The 20,514-nt window shown below is 45.1% G+C and overlaps 1 long non-coding RNA gene across 2 annotated transcripts in view; it reads left to right on the forward strand.

Annotated features, from left to right (window-relative positions):
• Positions 1-20,514, forward strand: part of LOC126489536 (uncharacterized) — a 71,008-nt gene that overhangs the window by 17,203 nt on the left and 33,291 nt on the right. For both annotated transcript variants that reach the window (XR_007588961.1, XR_007588960.1), the window contains exon 3: positions 19,816-19,975. This is a non-coding gene — a long non-coding RNA (uncharacterized lncRNA). The remainder of the gene's footprint in view (positions 1-19,815; positions 19,976-20,514) is intronic.

Raw genomic sequence — 20,514 nt, forward strand, 5'->3', positions numbered from 1 at the left:
ATAAGTTTCCATGTGATTATTTGGGAGGTGGGTGGCGGCACCCATCTAAAGAGCAAAGAGAAAAAACAAACAAACAAAAACCAACCAACAAATAAAAAACAACTATAAACCGACTCTTGTTTCTTTGGTCATTTTTATTATTTTTATTTTTGTTTCTATTTTATTGATTTTAGTCTTGAATTTGATTATTTCTTGCTGTCTGCACTTTTGAGTGTGATCTTTTTCTTTGTCTTCTAGAGCATTCAGATGTGCTGTATAAGTTGCTAGTTAAGTAAGATCTCTCCAGTATTTTAAATATAGGTTCTTAGTGCTGTGAGTTTGCCTCTTAGACCAGCCTTCATTTTGTCCCATAAATGCAGGTACGTTGCATATTCATTTTCATTCAGTTCTAGAAAGTATTTTCTGTATTGACAAAAGAAAGGTCTTTTGTTGTTGCTGAGTAGAGAGTTTTTCAGTTTCCATGAGTTTGTAAGTTTTCCATGGTTTCTGTTATTGATATTGAGTTTTACTATGTGGTGGTCAGCTAGGATGCAGGATATTTCAATTTCCTTGTATCTGTTGAGACTTCCTTTGTGTCCGAGTGTGTGATCAGCTTTGGAGAGAGTTCTATGAGGTTCTGAGAAGAAGGCATGTTCTTTTGTGTTTAGGTGAAATGATCTTTAAATATGTTAGAGCCATTTGATTTATAACTTCAGTGAGCTCCAACATTTTGCTGTTTAGCTTTTGTCTGGATGACCTGTCTGTTGGCAAGAACTGGGTAGTGAGGTCTCCCACTGCCAGTGTGTGGGGGTCAGCATGTGGTCTAAGCTGTTGAAGTGTTTCTTTTACAAACTTCAGTTTCCTTGCGCCTGGTGCACAGATGTAAAGAATTGCAATGTCCCCTTGGTGGATTTACCTTTGATGAGTATGGAGGGGCCTTCCCTATCTCTTCTGATTACTTTTGGTTTGAAGTCTATTTTCTCAGATATTAAAATGGCATCACCAGCTTGTTCCATTCATTTGCTTGTAATATCTTTTCCCAACCCTTTACCCTGAGTGCTGTCTAGCCTTGATGTGAAGGTGTGTTTCTTGGATGCAGCAGAAGGATGGATCCTGGTTTTGTATCCATTCTGTTAGTCTGTATCTTTTTGGGGGGGGGGGGGATTGAGACCTTTGATATTGGGAGATACCCATGAACTGTGTTTGCTGATTCCTGTTATTTTGTTGTTGTAGTGTGTGTGTGTGTATTTCTCCTCTTTTGATTTGCTGGTATGGGATTATTTATTCCTTATGTTTCCTCGGGTGTGGCTACCTCTTTTGGTTGGAGTTTTCCTCGAAGTACCTTCTGAAGAACTGGATACTGTTTAACTTTGGTTTTACCGTGCAAAGTCCTACTTTCTCCATCTATTGTGATGGACAGTTTTGCTGGATATAGTAGCCTGGGCTGGTATCTGTGGTCTCGTAGCATCTACAGATGCTCTCGTAGAACATCTATCCCGACTTTCTGTCTTCCAGAGTCTCCATTGAGAAGTCAGGCGTTATTCTGCTTATTATGCTTTCGTAGATTTATGGGATTTATTCATTTCCTCCTTAAGGTCTGTCGTAGTTTGAGTGTAATTGGCCCCCATCATCTCTAGGGAGCCGCGCTACTGGGAATTGTGGCTTTGCTGGAGTGGGTGTGGCCTTCTTGGAGGAGGCGTGTCACTGTGGGGGCCGCCTATTGTTTCAGTTAACTTTCTGTTGCCTGCAAGGTGCAGGATTCTCAGCTCTTCCAGCACTAAGAAGTCTGCCCACATGCCACCATGCTCCCACCCTCTGGAACCGTAACAGGGCCTCCCCAATTCAATGTTTTCTTTGTAAGAGTTGCTGGGTCATGGTGTCCCGTCACAGCAATAACAAATCCTCACCCAGGTAAGGACCACTATTATATTCATAAAGGCTGTTTTATGGTCTTTGTTTTGGGCATCAAATATGTTGCAGTACTCAGGGCCTGCTGTGGTACGTTGCTGGGCTTTAGCGGAAGCATATTGTCTTGACTGTTATTGACTGTGTTTTTACACTGGTGTCTAGGCATCTGGGTTTGGAAACATAATGCTCGGTGCTGGTATCTGGTCTTGTCTTTGTTGGGTGGGTGTTTTGTTCCTTGTTTTCTATTGCCCTCTCTGCTTCTTAGGAGAGTGTTGTAGCTGTGTGTTGCCTGGTAGAAAATTATTTTAGGATCCTGATAGGTGTACTCACTGGGGTCCTGGGTATTATTGGGAGCTGACAGAAGGGTCTGAGGAAGTCCTAGAAGGGGGTAATCAGGGTATCCCACCAGGATCTACTTAACCCCTTGGGAATGGGGGCAGAGAGTGAGAAAAGTCTGGTATAGAGCTGGAGATGGGACTGGGAATTGGATTTGGAGGAGAGACGGGAGAGGAAAGATCTGAGGCTTGTCTACCTGCTTTGCTGGCCTACTTGCAGAGGTGTCAGGCAAGTTGGAGGAGAAGAACTTTAGGATCTGCCAGAGACAGAGACAGAGGGGCGGGTGGGCAGAGGCCACCCCGGGTGGTCTGACACACACACAGATGGGGGTGAGGTTGGGGGATCCGAATTGAAGCAGAGGAAGGCAAGGTGAGAGTCTGCGGTGAGGCTACCACTTCTCTGGCCAGAGAGGCCTGCAGGTTCCCGGGGAAGGCCTGCTGAGGTTGGGGGCGGGGATAAAATGGTGAGCAGGTTGAAGGAGGGCTAGCACAGATTCATGCCATCTTTGGAGATGGGGACAGAGAGGAAGTGGAGACCGAGGAGGTGGCTTGTTAGAGGAGGCGGGGATTGGCCCCTGAGGAGCGGAGGGAGAGGTGAAGATCTGCAGTTAGCACACCTCTTTCTCTCCGTAGTCGATTTTTTGGTTTTTCAAGACAGGGTTTCCATTGTGCTCTGGCTGTCCTGGAACTCACTTTGTAGACCAGGCTGGCCTTGAACTCACAGAAATCTGTCTGCCTCTGCCTCCCAAGTGCTGGGAGTACAAGAGTGTGCCATCCTCCCCCCCCCCCTTCTATGGCCATTTCTTAACCAAAACTGTTAATTAAAGCAGAAAGAGAGGGGGACTCAGTCTGCTGGGAAACAGTTTTACATGGCAGAGGGAGTCACAGCTTTTGGGTGATGGTTTTATTTGTGAATGCTAAAGACGTTCGTAACTGGAAGCTGTCTTGTGAACACAAGCCTGACATTTTCCCAGGAAGGATCCTGGTTGGCCCATTCTGTACTGCTGTGCAGTGATGGCTCAGCAGCTACTGTAACTTTGAAGTGCTGGGTGTCAAGGATCCCTTGGCGTCACTGCAGCAACCGGTCTGTCTACTCTGTGAAAGTCAGCGATTTCTCTTGCTGCCAAGGTCACAGGTGCAATGATACCGGGGTGGTTTGTTGTCCATATTTCTGGTGGAAGGAGTTACTAAGTTTCAGTTGGAGGTTGGTGAGAATCGGCTTTTTTTTTTTTTTTTTTTTTTTTTTTCTTATTGGCATTCAGAAACCTGTGGGGCAGAAGGTGATGTCTGTTTTGGTCAAGGTCAGGACTTTTTGAAGTTTTCTGCTTCCAACCCCTTCCCCTGGGAAATGTTTGTGACCTTGGGCTTATGAATACATAAAATAGGTTTGCAAATAAAACATGGATTGTTAATCATATGGAAACTTATTTTAAAACAATTCTTTGCTATCATATAATTTACTATTTATGAGAGATGAAAGAAAATCTGTATACTAATGAGGTGACGTGCTTACTTGTTTTTTGGTAGAGAAGTCTTGGCTGAATATTTGTTACTGTAGGATACTGAATGCCTTCTGCATTTTCCAGAGTTGATCTGTATTTTGATTTTATAATCATCAATGCCAAGGAAGCCACTTCAAATATATATAAAGTACAAAATGGCAGAAGTGTGTTCAGAGCCATTTCAGGAATTGCTGGAAAGTCTGTGTTAATCCTGAGCAAAACTAATTCAATGCTTTAAATATTTTGTTGTTTGTTTTACAAAACTTAAGTCAGGTACTCAAATGTCAGATTTAAAATTAAACAGTCTCCCACAATCCAATCAAAGGTACTGAAGATCCACAAACCAAGGCTTGAAAGAGGGAAACGGTAAGTCTTTGTTTTCTGTAATTGAACCTCTGCGTTTTTATAAGAGCAGACCACTTTGTGTGTTCGGTGAAATGGGCTTCCCAGCGTGCAGTAGTTTGGAATCGGAGCTGAGGTGTTTCAGGCAGGGTTTGCTAGCATAGTGTGTGGACGCAGCATGGGCCGTGCACAGCAAACCCTCGAGTTGTGTGCTTGGAACCCAGGTGGCTATGAAGAGGCAACAGGGCCAAGCGCTACCAGAAACACCGCGGATTCATTGCAAGTTTGAGATGGAGGCCATTTTTGGTTGTTGCAGGCTCAGAAATGTTTCACTGTTGCCATTTTTTTTTCCAACTTCAGTTATGTGACCCCCATTCAAGAGGCAGGGATCTAGGCTGACCTATTCTCTCACTTTTCTGCACGGCCCACTACATCCCCATTGGATGCGTGTACTTGTTCTGGTCCAAATCGCCATCCACTCTGTAACCACCATGTCGGCATCTGCAGGATGTACGTTTCCTGTCACCCACCCTGCTAGTCGCTTGCTCCTCAGCTGTCTGTCACTGCTGTTAGCATAGAGACCACAGGCCTGGGTCTCAACCGCGGGGCCCCTTCCCGTGTTGTGACCTCCCCCTTCTCCACGGGGCTTTCGCATGTTTGTATGTGAGCTCGCCTCTACTTAAAATGTTTCCCACACCGTCTTCGCCACTCCTCAGAAGTGCGGTTGCGCTACTTTGCTACTTTGTGTCATTCATTGGTTGAGTAACATCTATCGTTTCAACAGCTGAAGCATCCAGAAGGAAGGGTCCCATGCCACACGCAGGACAGCGCTTGACAGGGAGTAAAGGCTCGTTAAATATTTGAGTGAAGAAACGAATTAGTTATTAATCCTAACAAGCATTTTAGGAACAGAAAATTCTCTGACGGAGTAGGAGTTAGGAGAAAGATTGTTAGAGGCTGGGAGGTTAATCTGGGTTGTCAATGTTACTGGATTGGGGACCGGGTAGAAAACGGGTAAACCATGTTCCTACGTGGATCAGAGAGGAGGTTTCCTGAGACAATTGGAGTGGAGTTCTTATCATGATACTGTACATGTGCTTATGTGTGTACATGCTTCTTTCCTGGAAATACATTATTTGATGGCAACATGTAGATATTGGTCATTATATTTAAAGCGTCCTTTTAACAATATAGCTGGGAGATGAAATTTTCCGTGGGGTGATGATATCGGGAAAGAATGATATTTATCAGATCACATTATGGGTAATTTCCTCCTGACTAGTTCTTCCGTTCTGTGATGAGGTCTGCTCAGCGCCGTGATGGTGATTCCCACCTCCAGCCAGACGTGATGCAGATGTAGCCTCTCGGGGAGAAGGCAATCGCAAGGCCGGGTGGTAGAAGTCCAACCTCCATAGCTAAGAAATGCCCCACTGTCACACTGGCTTGGGTGACATCGTGGTGAGCACCTGTCACATTCAGGGCTTGGCAGCAGACGCCAGGTGGAAGTCAAGCCATCACCGCGGCAACAGCATCCGTCCTCCTGTCCTCCGTAAATAAATGATTACTGACACTAGACTGTTATATGAGGACTCTTTTTGGGGGGTGGGGGGAATCTATAGTTATTAGTGCTGGGTTGGCACAAAACAGAGTGCCTTTTCCCTGATCCCTACAGGAAAAACTGAGTCACTGAGCAGCTGTTCTATGCTTCAAATATGAGGCAAAGCTTGGAGCATTAATTCCCAAGAAACTGTTGCCACATGATATTCCAGGTTTGCGAGCACCCCAGAACCTTGTCCAGGGCTTAGACTGAGCATCAAGTTAGCTGGTTGGCTTCTTTCCGCCTTGGCTGAGTTTCAGCCTCTTAAAGCCAAAGCACACAAAAACCCTCCCTTGCGTGGGTCCAGTTGACGAGCCCAGTGTGGAAAAGCCATTGCTGCGCCAGCTGGGGCGAAGGGCTTGGTCCGCAGCCATCGGTGACTCATCGGGGCATTTTCGTTCCCTCTTCTTCACTGGGCATGGACCCAGCGGCCCAAAGCAGGGCCTATGAAGCTGTCACAGCCTGTCGTATCAAAGTGACTTGAGGTCCTCTGGCCTGGGACCATTGAGATGATAGACTGTGGCTGTCTTCCCTGGGAACGCCCATGTAATGCCTGTTCAGGGAGCACTTCAGTCACATGCTAGACTCCTGCAGTTGTGGCTGGGAATTATGTATTGCTCTTACAGAGGAGTTCAGCTCCTGTCTGAATGAGTCCCTCGTACTTTACGGACGGGTCCGCACACCCATATCTAAACTGTGTGCAATATGACTGGCCATGGACTCACAGTACAAAATGTTTAATGAAAAGCTACTCAGATTAAAAAAAAAAAAAAAGAAGTTGCCATTTTGCTTATAGTATTTTTTTTTAATGAAGAACTGAGAAGAATTAGTATGTGAAATGAGCTTTAGACTGGAGATTTATTACAGTACCTGTATCTTAGGTCTGCTAGGGAGAATACTAATGTCAGATGGAGACCAAAGATGGAGCTATCAACCAGGTTATTATGCTTCATTTTTATTGGGTAATTTCAGAGATAATCTATAAATAATCTTTCTTATTTCTGTGTCATTAAGCTAAAACAGAAGCTGGTGATATATATAGAATTTAAGACAAAAACTTAAAACAAAAAATCCAGAAAAGACTGGAAGACTAGCATTGACCTAGGAGATCTCATTCTAATCAAATATAAAACACAGGAAAAATCTTTATAAAATTAAAGTTCTCGTTGGGTATGGAAGCATATGCCTTTAATCTCAGCAGAGACAGGCAAAATCCTAAATTTGAGACCAACTTGGTCTACAAAGCAAGTTCCAGGACAATCAGGGCTGCCTGGAGTAACTCTGTCTCCAAGCAAACAATAACAAAAAACAAAATCAAAAAACAAAGTAAAACAAAACACGCCCCCCCCCCAAAAACAAACAAGAAGGAAAAGTGAAATTCAATGTCTAACGTGTTGAAGAACTGGCTGGGGATTAAGGAAGTGCTTCTGTTCTAGGTACACAGTCCACTCAAGCTCACCACAAATGGCCAGAGTGAGAACTTTAAAATCACTGTGACAAGGATAAAATTAAACTTTAGTCCCCTTTTCTTCTTTAGATATGGTCTCATATTGCTCAGGGTGGCCTTGAACTCTTGGTCCTCCTGCCCGTACCTTCTAGGGTGTTGGAATTCCATAAAAGTGCCATTACATACATAGGCGTTTCTATACCCTAGGGTGTGTGTAAAGTAACAGAGCCTGTGTTTTAGACTGTTTATCTTTTAGTTGGAATAAGAAACTAAAGAGTTGTTTAGGGAGCATTTCTTGGAAGGAAGAATACAGATGTTTCAAGTTGCGGGATGAATTGAGTCTCCAAAAATTGGAAGAAAGATCTTTCCTCCAACTACACAGACATTTTAAAAGAATAACGACATCATTTCAAGAGTCAGTAAGACATTCGTGGGCTGGAGAGATGGCTCAGCGGTTAAGAGCACTTCTTATTCTTGTTAGTATGTGGGTTCGATTTTAGTAGCACCCACATGTTGGGTTACAACTGCCAAAACCTCAGTTACAGCATGCACATGCTACAGAAATCTACTTGAGCCAACAGTCATACATAAAACACAAAACCTAAACAAAACATTTTCGGGAGATTTTGCTGAGCAGAAGTATTTTCATTTAAAAAGCTGCGTTTTCATTTAAAAAGTTGGCTTATCTGTGGTTTGAAATACACAAAATAGAAATGGGTGGGTTCTGAACTGGAGTTCATATCACTAATTTATGAGAGTGGTGTGGTTGGCAACGATTTAGTATGTCTTGTAGGGCCTCCGTCAAAAGCCAGCCTTAGTTCCACACCTCTGGTTTTGAAATGCATTTCCTCTCAGTAATTGTGAAGCCAGCAATGACTCTCTGCACCTGGTTCATGGTGCCTTTTACTGCTCACAGTGTTCCGTGAATGTAACACCCGGGGGTTTGGATGAGTTGGGTGAGTGCTTTATTTCTGCTCCACGCATCCCGAGATAGCGCGTGTAAATGGGTCTCCATTTTCCAAAGCTGACTGAGCACTGTGAAGGGATTTGTGGTCCCTGTAGAAAAGGTATAAAGCAGAGGGGAAGAAACATGGAAAATACAAAAAGCTCAGAGAAAATTCCCCAAACAGCACAACAAAAAGATTTCCTGTAGCCGTGGAGAGCCCTTTAGCACCCCAAATCCCATTTGAATGGCAGTCCCCACCTCATGAATAACGAGAAGAGAGCTGGCTACAGAGAAGATGCCCATGCACGAGGTCCCATCTGTTGTTTGCTTGTTTAACTTCTCAGGTAGGTTCTGGATTTTTGCAGGAGCTTTGCACCTTCTCTTCCTGCCCTCCGGGAGCTCAGCATCCCATCTGCTGTTTTTCTCCTCAGTTAGTGATGTCTGGACCTCACACTCATCTGAGGCCAGAGTCTAGAAGGTTAGACTGGGCAAGGGAGACTGCGGACCGCACCATTTGTTCAGATTCCATGAAATCAGCTAACACTCTCCCTCTGGACTTTGCCCATAAGACTGCAGACTCTTTATTCTTCCTGCCCTCCTCCCTCTACCTCATAAAGAGTTTTAGATTTATCATAGGATGACACTAGGCTTTGCTGATTTTCTTTACCTTGTTTTTCTGTTTCTTTCCATTCTGTGCTTTTCATTCAGTGGTTAAATAAGATGCTTACTAATCTCCCCCCCCACACACACAAAAGGGTTTCTCTGTGTAGCTTTTTGGAGCCTGTCCTGGAATTTATTTTGTAGACTGTGCTGGCCTTGAACTCACAGAGACCCACCCACCTGCCTCTGCCTCCCAAGTGCTGGGATTAAAGGTGTGTGCCACCACTACCTAGTTGGTTTTAAAAACCTCCCAATACAGTCAGTGATGGATATATACCTCTCTGTGTGTTGCAACATCAATGAGGTTTGATACACTGGATTTTCATTGCTTTATGCAGAAATCCATTCTTTTTGAGTTGTGGTGTTGGGAATGGAATCTAGTGCCTTGTGTACAAGTGTGTTCCAATGAGCTATGACCCCATCCCTTAGCTTTCTGTTACTGACATCTGATCTCATACCATCCAACTGCCCTATGATCAGAAAGCATGTTCTTTTTGATACTGGGTTTTGAATGTTTGTCCATGTGCTTGTTGGCTTAGAATTGTGGTCAGCTTTTTTCATATGTTCTCTGTATGTGCTTGGGAAGAAATATGTGTCCCTTAATTGTTGGATCTGGGGTTCTAGTCTCATTTGTCAGCATCCTACCAATCTGTTAACTCATCCTTATATGTTTGGGGTCTTCTGAGCCATCTTCATATCGTCTCACTTACAAGGTGCTTCAGAAAATTGTGTGCATGTATGTGTGGGCTCTCACAGGGGTTTCCTGGCTTCTTTGGACTTGACCAGTGGGGGATGCTGGAATGAGACCTGGAATCCTTAGTCCTCAGCTCCTTCCTAGTGGCCTTTTGCCAAGGTCTGCAATCCTTTAAGGCCTGGGAACTCAGAGCTGGTCTCATGGATACATCACTGCTCACAGTTATGTGGTCATGTCTGGGGGTCACCTGTCACATCTGGAGGTCACCTGTTAGGGTCCTTTTCCATTCTTGGTCGGGATCCCTTGTAAAGCCCAATCTGCTGTGGGACAATGGTCTGTACCCTGTCACTTGTATTTTAATAAAACACTGATTGACCAGTAGCTAGGCAGGAAGTGTAGGCGAGGTGACCAGGCAGGAAGTAGAGGCAGGGCAATAAGAACAGGAGAATTCTGGGAAAAGGAAAGACACAGTCTGCAGTCCTCACCCAGACACAGAGGAAAGAAGATGAGAATGCATCACTGATAAAAGGTACCAAGACATGTGGCTAACACAGACAAGAATTATGGGTTACTGTAAGATGTAAGAATTAGTTAATAAGAAGCCTGAGCTTTTTGACTGTAGCCAGGATTTGCAGGGGTTCTCTATCAACCTAGAATGAATCCACAGCCTTTTGGAAACAACAGCATAACTTCTTCCCCAATGTAATATATTTTTGATTTCCATTTTAAAGAAATTTTAAAAATATATTGATTGGTTTAATTTAGCAGCTGTTATAATCCAGGGTCTCTCAGCAGCAACTTCTCTTATCAACAATCAAAAAATTTAAAGTCAACGAGATACTTTATAGGATCCAGACTCTATGCATATTTTCCATCTTTACGCGGATTATATCCTTTTTATATTGTTTTATTCTTTCCTTAAAGACTATATCTTACTATTTATAAACTAATTTTTTTCATGGCTGTTTATACCCATTTCCTTTTCTTTTTTAAGCCTACGCACATTTTTAAAAACACACTGTAACGTGTTTAGAGATTTTTTTTTTCCCATCTGCATCTGTCTTTACTGAGCATTTGTAGCATTCTCTGATCTTGTGGGATAAATCTCACACTGCTTCCTCGGCCATCATGCAGTTCATTCAGCTTAGGGGATGGAGCTGGCGGCTGGCTCCAGCCCACAGGCAGCAGCTGGTAGCCACACCTCTGTATGCCTCTGAGCACCAGCCCACCTGAGAGACTGAAGGACTAAGAAGCTACATCAGGCTCCTTGTCTAGAACTTTCCCTAACTTCCTTAGGCCCTATGTTTGGATATTTAAGCTTCATGTGGGATGCCATCTGTAGGTGGGTTTTTCTTTGGGCCGCCAGCTCACAAAAAAAATGATGCAGAGACTGATTATTAATTAGTGGAAAGCTCGGCCTTAGCTTAGGCCTGTTTCTAACTAGCTCTTATGACTTAAGATTAAGCCATATTTTTAAATCTATACTCTTCCATGCGCCTGCTACCTCATCTCTGTTTTGCCTGCTTTCTTCGCATTTGGCGGACAACTCCCCTTTCTTCTTCCCAGAGCAGCCCCGCCTATACCTCCTGCCTAGCTATAGGCTGTTTAGCTCTTTATTAAACCAATCACAGTGACGCATTCCACACAGTGTAAAGGAATATTCCGCAACATTTCTGCATCTGTTTTGGGTAAAGAATCTGGAAAAAAAAAATTCTTCTTCGCAGACTCAGTGTGGGTAGGAAGGGGATCGGCAGGGTTTTCAGACAGATGATCATGGATATTCCTCTTGGATGCTTCATTAACAGCAAGTGGGTTAAAAAAAAACCTCACTTACCTTGTTTTACTTATATGAACATATACTTGTATGTGTGTGTGGTACAGGAGGCCAGAAGGAGGTGTCAGATCCCTTGAGATGGAGCCCTAGGCAACATTCGTAGGCCATCTGATGTAGATGCTGGGATCTGAGTTCTGGTCCTCTGACAGAGCAGTAAGTGCTCACAAACACTGAGCCATCCCTCCAGCCCCGGCGGTAGATTCTGTTTTGTTTTTAAGATTCATTTATTTATTTATTTATTTATTTTTTAATGTATGCATGTTGGAGGGAGGCTGCTAGTTTGTTCCTGCCTGCTTAGCACCGAAACAATCACATAAAAACTGTATTAATTAAATCACTGCTTGGCCCATTAGCTCTAGCTTCTTATTGGCTAACTCTTATATCGGAATATAACCCATCTCCATTAATCTGTGTATCACCACGTGGCAGTGGCTTACCCGGTAAAGTTCTGGTGTCTGTCTCCAGGAGGGCTACATGGCTTCTCTCTGACTCTGCCTCTTTTCTCCCAGCATGCCATTTAGTTTTCCCTGCCTACCTAAGTTCTGCCCTATCAACAGGCCAAGGCAGTTTCTTTATTCATTAATGGTAATCACAGTGCACAGAAGGAAATCCCACATCATATGTACATGTGTGTGTATATATACACACAGGTGTGCAGCCGTCTATGGAGAAGAGGGTGTTATGTCCCCTGGAGCTGTAGTTACAGACAGTTGTAAACCTGCAGGTGTGGGTGCTGGGAAACCAACAAGAGCAGCTAAATCTCATTATAACAGGGAAACATGAATGATTTCAGTGAGCTTTTCTTCCTTTTCTTCGCAGGGGTGTGGGTGGACTCCGCGGCCTCACACCGGCGAGGCAAGTAATCTACTATTGAGTCACATCCCCAGGCTTATCAAGTGTGTCACAGGCGGTTGTACCAGCCTGTTGATACCTCTTGCCCTTTGAATAGGTTCAAGGTTCACAAGGGTACATTAGCACTCAGAAGAGAATGAGTAGGGTGTGGGCCACTGCCGTAGTGACAGCATTGTGGATGTCAGACCTTGCCTCATGTCTTGGAAAGGCTTCGTTCTGGACTCTGTGGGTTTTTTTTTTTCAGCCCTATCGCTGAGATGACCAGGAGAGGCCTGTGCTACCTCTCTGTGAAGTGGGTTTTAGGATGACTTTGTCCTTTCCGTGTGCGCCACGGATCAGCCTCTCTTCTGCTCCTGAGGCACATTCACTCTGGAGGCACAGTTCAGAGGAAGGGCCGCCAGGACCCGAGCTGCTCTCTCCTTTTCTAAACCTCAGCATCCCCAACCCTTTTCCGTTTCTCCTCTGGCCACTTCTGAGCTGCAGCTTGGCACTGTAAGCACCTGACTTCCACCTGGAGTTTCCCAGTGCTCCTCTCTAGTGAGGAGACCCTAACTTCCAGAGCAGAGCAGGCCAAAGGCTATTGCTGTGGAGTCTGAGGACGCGAACTTGATGACTCATTTCAAGCACTAGTGTATTTATGGCCATATTGAAACCTGCATATCAGGTCCAGTGAAACACTGTCCGCACAACGGCTTGGATTAGTCACCTTCGATGACCCATGTATTAAAGGCACGTCTCCCAGCCCACATGTAGGTAGGCAAAAAGAAAGCATGTTCTTTTTGATACTGGGTTTTGAATGTTTGTCCATGTGCTTGTTGGCTTAGAATTGTGGTCAGCTTTTTTCATATGTTCTCTGTATGTGCTTGGGAAGAAATATGTGTCCCTTAATTGTTGGATCTGGGGTTCTAGTCTCATTTGTCAGCATCCTACCAATCTGTTAACTCATCCTTATATGTTTGGGGTCTTCTGAGCCATCTTCATATCGTCTCACTTACAAGGTGCTTCAGAAAATTGTGTGCATGTATGTGTGGGCTCTCACAGGGGTTTCCTGGCTTCTTTGGACTTGACCAGTGGGGGATGCTGGAATGAGACCTGGAATCCTTAGTCCTCAGCTCCTTCCTAGTGGCCTTTTGCCAAGGTCTGCAATCCTTTAAGGCCTGGGAACTCAGAGCTGGTCTCATGGATACATCACTGCTCACAGTTATGTGGTCATGTCTGGGGGTCACCTGTCACATCTGGAGGTCACCTGTTAGGGTCCTTTTCCATTCTTGGTCGGGATCCCTTGTAAAGCCCAATCTGCTGTGGGACAATGGTCTGTACCCTGTCACTTGTATTTTAATAAAACACTGATTGACCAGTAGCTAGGCAGGAAGTGTAGGCGAGGTGACCAGGCAGGAAGTAGAGGCAGGGCAATAAGAACAGGAGAATTCTGGGAAAAGGAAAGACACAGTCTGCAGTCCTCACCCAGACACAGAGGAAAGAAGATGAGAATGCATCACTGATAAAAGGTACCAAGACATGTGGCTAACACAGACAAGAATTATGGGTTACTGTAAGATGTAAGAATTAGTTAATAAGAAGCCTGAGCTTTTTGACTGTAGCCAGGATTTGCAGGGGTTCTCTATCAACCTAGAATGAATCCACAGCCTTTTGGAAACAACAGCATAACTTCTTCCCCAATGTAATATATTTTTGATTTCCATTTTAAAGAAATTTTAAAAATATATTGATTGGTTTAATTTAGCAGCTGTTATAATCCAGGGTCTCTCAGCAGCAACTTCTCTTATCAACAATCAAAAAATTTAAAGTCAACGAGATACTTTATAGGATCCAGACTCTATGCATATTTTCCATCTTTACGCGGATTATATCCTTTTTATATTGTTTTATTCTTTCCTTAAAGACTATATCTTACTATTTATAAACTAATTTTTTTCATGGCTGTTTATACCCATTTCCTTTTCTTTTTTAAGCCTACGCACATTTTTAAAAACACACTGTAACGTGTTTAGAGATTTTTTTTTTCCCATCTGCATCTGTCTTTACTGAGCATTTGTAGCATTCTCTGATCTTGTGGGATAAATCTCACACTGCTTCCTCGGCCATCATGCAGTTCATTCAGCTTAGGGGATGGAGCTGGCGGCTGGCTCCAGCCCACAGGCAGCAGCTGGTAGCCACACCTCTGTATGCCTCTGAGCACCAGCCCACCTGAGAGACTGAAGGACTAAGAAGCTACATCAGGCTCCTTGTCTAGAACTTTCCCTAACTTCCTTAGGCCCTATGTTTGGATATTTAAGCTTCATGTGGGATGCCATCTGTAGGTGGGTTTTTCTTTGGGCCGCCAGCTCACAAAAAAAATGATGCAGAGACTGATTATTAATTAGTGGAAAGCTCGGCCTTAGCTTAGGCCTGTTTCTAACTAGCTCTTATGACTTAAGATTAAGCCATATTTTTAAATCTATACTCTTCCATGCGCCTGCTACCTCATCTCTGTTTTGCCTGCTTTCTTCGCATTTGGCGGACAACTCCCCTTTCTTCTTCCCAGAGCAGCCCCGCCTATACCTCCTGCCTAGCTATAGGCTGTTTAGCTCTTTATTAAACCAATCACAGTGACGCATTCCACACAGTGTAAAGGAATATTCCGCAACATTTCTGCATCTGTTTTGGGTAAAGAATCTGGAAAAAAAAAATTCTTCTTCGCAGACTCAGTGTGGGTAGGAAGGGGATCGGCAGGGTTTTCAGACAGATGATCATGGATATTCCTCTTGGATGCTTCATTAACAGCAAGTGGGTTAAAAAAAAACCTCACTTACCTTGTTTTACTTATATGAACATATACTTGTATGTGTGTGTGGTACAGGAGGCCAGAAGGAGGTGTCAGATCCCTTGAGATGGAGCCCTAGGCAACATTCGTAGGCCATCTGATGTAGATGCTGGGATCTGAGTTCTGGTCCTCTGACAGAGCAGTAAGTGCTCACAAACACTGAGCCATCCCTCCAGCCCCGGCGGTAGATTCTGTTTTGTTTTTAAGATTCATTTATTTATTTATTTATTTATTTTTTAATGTATGCATGTTGGAGGGAGGCTGCTAGTTTGTTCCTGCCTGCTTAGCACCGAAACAATCACATAAAAACTGTATTAATTAAATCACTGCTTGGCCCATTAGCTCTAGCTTCTTATTGGCTAACTCTTATATCGGAATATAACCCATCTCCATTAATCTGTGTATCACCACGTGGCAGTGGCTTACCCGGTAAAGTTCTGGTGTCTGTCTCCAGGAGGGCTACATGGCTTCTCTCTGACTCTGCCTCTTTTCTCCCAGCATGCCATTTAGTTTTCCCTGCCTACCTAAGTTCTGCCCTATCAACAGGCCAAGGCAGTTTCTTTATTCATTAATGGTAATCACAGTGCACAGAAGGAAATCCCACATCATATGTACATGTGTGTGTATATATACACACAGGTGTGCAGCCGTCTATGGAGAAGAGGGTGTTATGTCCCCTGGAGCTGTAGTTACAGACAGTTGTAAACCTGCAGGTGTGGGTGCTGGGAAACCAACAAGAGCAGCTAAATCTCATTATAACAGGGAAACATGAATGATTTCAGTGAGCTTTTCTTCCTTTTCTTCGCAGGGGTGTGGGTGGACTCCGCGGCCTCACACCGGCGAGGCAAGTAATCTACTATTGAGTCACATCCCCAGGCTTATCAAGTGTGTCACAGGCGGTTGTACCAGCCTGTTGATACCTCTTGCCCTTTGAATAGGTTCAAGGTTCACAAGGGTACATTAGCACTCAGAAGAGAATGAGTAGGGTGTGGGCCACTGCCGTAGTGACAGCATTGTGGATGTCAGACCTTGCCTCATGTCTTGGAAAGGCTTCGTTCTGGACTCTGTGGGTTTTTTTTTTTCAGCCCTATCGCTGAGATGACCAGGAGAGGCCTGTGCTACCTCTCTGTGAAGTGGGTTTTAGGATGACTTTGTCCTTTCCGTGTGCGCCACGGATCAGCCTCTCTTCTGCTCCTGAGGCACATTCACTCTGGAGGCACAGTTCAGAGGAAGGGCCGCCAGGACCCGAGCTGCTCTCTCCTTTTCTAAACCTCAGCATCCCCAACCCTTTTCCGTTTCTCCTCTGGCCACTTCTGAGCTGCAGCTTGGCACTGTAAGCACCTGACTTCCACCTGGAGTTTCCCAGTGCTCCTCTCTAGTGAGGAGACCCTAACTTCCAGAGCAGAGCAGGCCAAAGGCTATTGCTGTGGAGTCTGAGGACGCGAACTTGATGACTCATTTCAAGCACTAGTGTATTTATGGCCATATTGAAACCTGCATATCAGGTCCAGTGAAACACTGTCCGCACAACGGCTTGGATTAGTCACCTTCGATGACCCATGTATTAAAGGCACGTCTCCCAGCCCACATGTAGGTAGGCGAACCTTTAAGGGGTGGAGCCTGGCCGGAAGTCTTTCAGTCATATGGAGGTGTGTCTTGAAGAGGATTAGTGGGGCCCTGGTCACCTTCTCTTTTTCCTTATTTCCCACTATCATGAGGTGAATTGCTTCCTCTACCACGACTCCCTGTCATGATGCCGCAGACCCAGAGACAACCATCTTCCACCCAACCTCATGGATGGAAGCCTCCAAATCTATGAGACAAAATTCACCACCCTTTTTTTTTTCCCAAGTTCTCATCCCAGGTATGTTGTTAGAGTGATGAAAATCTGAGTAGTAAAATTCTGATGTTCTAAAATCATTCCCAGAAACACAATACGCATGGAGTCTTGCTCTTTAAGGATAGAATGAATTTAACTTGACATTCAAGGGCACATTCTCGACCTTAGCCCAAAGACTGTGTCCGACAGTAACCCTCCTTTCCCCTCTCAGAATCACACGACAGCAGCGAGAACTTCCCCCCAAACAGACAAACGAAATCAGCAGAATAGACTCACAAAGAACAAAACGGGCAGGGCAGACTCGCTCTGCAGCAAATGATTCAGCCGAGAGTCTGATGGCCACTGAAGCCACCCACAGCGATGTCGGAGATCATCAACAGACTGAGAGAAACTTTAGATCAAATCATCACCAAATTATTTGGAGGGGAAATGAGCCCAAATGCCCAGCCAAACATAAAAAAAATATATGGATGGAAAAGAGATGGCTGAACACACCGAGTTACGTAAGAGTTTCAGAAAGAATTCATGGGGTTTCTGGAAGCACAATTTCATCACGAGCTGAAGGGAAATGAAAAGGGAGACAGCAGGCGTAATTGCTATGAGCAACAGCTTCCCGCTGAGAGAGAAGGGCTTTACCATCAGCTCGCTGAGAATACATCCAGGCAAATACCGAACACATGGAAATAAACACTTCTCATAAAATCAGAACGCGAGGACAAAGGGGCACCCAGAGACATGCCACGTGTAGCAGAAAAGAGAGCGAGCAAAGGCCAGGTGAGGTGGTAATAGAAAAAGAGAAGCGAGAAAATTACATCTCCGTGGGCATCATTAGGGTGAGGGGAAGCAGGCAAATGGAAGGCGCTGAAAACGTAAGGGAGCAAAACATAAGAAATATGCCACGGGTCAAATCCCGGAAGAGCAAACGGTGCCACAAAGAACAATTCTTTATAACAACAGCAGCAGCAAAAGGAACAGGGTGGAAGGGCAGGAGGGAAAATGGCAGCTAGGGCTCAGGGAAATTGGGTCATACTGTCTTATCTCTGACTATGTCTCCTTGGGCACCCATTCTGAACTTCCGGGTCAGGCTCTACGGTCGATGGCATCAAAGACTTAACCCAAGACTGGTCTGTAGCATTTTGATAGCATGACCCCTTTGAGCCCCTGACAGACTTACAACTCCTCCTCCCAAAGAAGTCCACACGTGTTTTCGCTGGGTGGTTTTTTCTGTTTCCAGACTCACGCGTAGTTTGAAAGGAGACGATGGACTTTTTAGGGCGGGAATTATAATTTCGGGTCCTCCCAATGGGCAAAATCCATCGACGACTTCCGGTTGGCTAAGCGTTTCCGTTCTCTAAGCCACGTTGAGCTGAACCAAGCTCCTGCCTCGGGAGGTTCTGTTGGAGCTGTTGGAGGCCATGTGGAAGGGAGCCCTCAGGTTAGCAGCAGAAGGACGGGAGAAAGGAAGCAGGGCTTGCTAAACTGTTTTGCAAGCGTTTGCTTTTTTTTTGTTTCCCCCAGCATCACCGTGTTTTTCATTTATTCCGCATTCCAGAAGCAATTAACCTGCATCCTATTGGGGTTTAGCCATCTCCGCTGGGCGCTTTCTACCCTTTATGATCTCGGATTCTTGGCCTCGTCTTATCTCCTCATCTGCTTTGAAACGGAGTGATTGGGAATCGAGCCTTGGAAGTGGACACGTTTAGAGAGAACAGTCCGCTCACCTTAGGGGGAGCCAGGATAGACAGAATGAGAAATACGAGGGAGGCACAGGCTCTGCTCGGCGAGTTTGTAGCAAGGCTGAGAAGAGAAGATACAAACCTGCCAAATGTGATGTCAACATCAAGGGTTGGGTTACAAGAGAGAAGATTATAGTCCCGCGTCTTCAGAGAGCATGTTCCGCCATCAGGGGAGCCACACTTGCCATTGAAGCTGAGGCTTGAAGAGAAATGAGAAGCAGGTCTCGGAATACTTAGTGGAAAAAAAATGTGTCTTGGTGCTGGGCAGGGCCAGGCCAGGAAGGGTGTGCAGGTGAGGTGTGACTTCCGGCAACAGTTCTGTTTAGAAATTGGTGAGAAGATATGTAAAAAATTTTACAAATACGTTTACTTATCCATCAGTTTGTGTGGGTGTGCGGTGGCATGTGTGTGGGTCCCCACATGTGTGTGGAGGCTGGAGGACAATCACAAGAGTCAGACCTCTCTCTCCACCTTTGGAGCTGGGTCCTTTGCCAGGTTGGGGGACAGGCGTTACTAATTGCCAAGCCATCTAGCTGGTTCAAAAGGGGGATGTTGTCATTAAAACTCTTTTTGTGTCTCCTCCCTTCTTTGCTGGGGCCCCTACTCGAAGTGCTGCCTGGAGATTTCACAGATTAACATCATTATAAGATAGATCCATCTTTAGATTGTAGATGAACATCTGCCAAGAGCCAGGCATGCTGCCTTTAATCTCAGCATTCAGGAGCCAGAGTTGTTACAGAGTGAACACCCCCGCCCCCAACCCATTTATCCACTCAGTGTTTACTGAGTACCTACTATGTGTCAGTCACTGTGTTACATTATGAAAATACAATACATTGTAAACAATATCTAAGTGCCCCCCTCCGGCCAATGGACACTGTGTATTGGCCACTGTGTCCAAGAGACTCCATCCAGACAGAAGGGTGGACGACGCTCACTGACAAGTGGATTAGAAGTCTGTTCTCCATTTGCCCTGGTCTGTTGGTTCCTGAAGGTTGGCTTATAGGACCTACATGAAGCAGCCAGGGACAGAATCTCCAATTCTAGAAGAGGATTAATGTGCTCTGAAAACATTGAAGTCAATGCACCGAACGGAGTTTCAGCATTCGGCTCCAGCCTGAGGAAGCTGGCAGGGCAGCAGGAAGGCTGGAGAGGTGCATTGCAGTCACCGTGGGTTTTTACCATGAATAAAAACAGCAATAGGAACAAGTAAAGCATTTGAAAAAAAAAATGCTCCGAAACTAGGCAGCACAAACAGAGATAAATAAAACACACAGTAAAGAGACAAAATAATAAAATACTATAATTTGGCCTCCCAGCATGAAGAAGAAAGCAGAGACCAGAAGAATGGATTAGAATTCATGAGCCATTTGTTCAGCTTCGAATTGATGGAGTCCCGGCTGACTGGAGAGGCCAGAGTGAAAACTGGCTGAGGTCCCTGCAGATACGGACCGGCTCGCTCATTCTTCCTCTGGCAAGGTTAGTGTTATTAGTATTTTTTAAAGTCACAACTTTGGGGCTGGCAGTGTGCCTCGTCTGTGTTATTTCATAAAGTCCTGTAGGAAACGCGGACAGGGGCTCAGAGCTGCCGAGCGGCTTCTGGGCTGGCCCACAGGCCTCTCACGCGCCCTTCGTTCCCTCTGTGCTTCGCTGCACCTTACCAGGTCTCCAGGGTTTTGGTCCCAGCTGTTGCTGGGTTCTGTGGGAGCAGCCCAGTTTGTCTCCCCTAACCACTTCCTCTCTGCCTTTCTCCTGCCTGGTTACCGGGCTTCCAACCACTTCCGGTCTTCCTATGTCACATCGCTGCTGCTCCGTTATCGTCTCTTCTCATCCCCCTGAAATGTATTTCTTTTAGAAGGGAAATGCGACGCGCATGCTCAATCTGGAAACCTCTAAATGCCAGTCCTGAGAAGGCCTCTGGTTTCTCATCGCAGTTCTATGCGGTAAAAGAATTCAGGGAAAAGAAAAGAAGTCGTCCAAGGTCTCACACGTGTGAGAATGAGGACGCACAGGCAGGG

Source organism: Alexandromys fortis, unplaced genomic scaffold (genome assembly GCF_014885135.2).
Source record: "Alexandromys fortis isolate MF-2015 unplaced genomic scaffold, M_Fortis_MF-2015_v1.1 scaffold_8_9099976_23576923, whole genome shotgun sequence".
Lineage (NCBI taxonomy): Eukaryota > Metazoa > Chordata > Mammalia > Rodentia > Cricetidae > Alexandromys > Alexandromys fortis.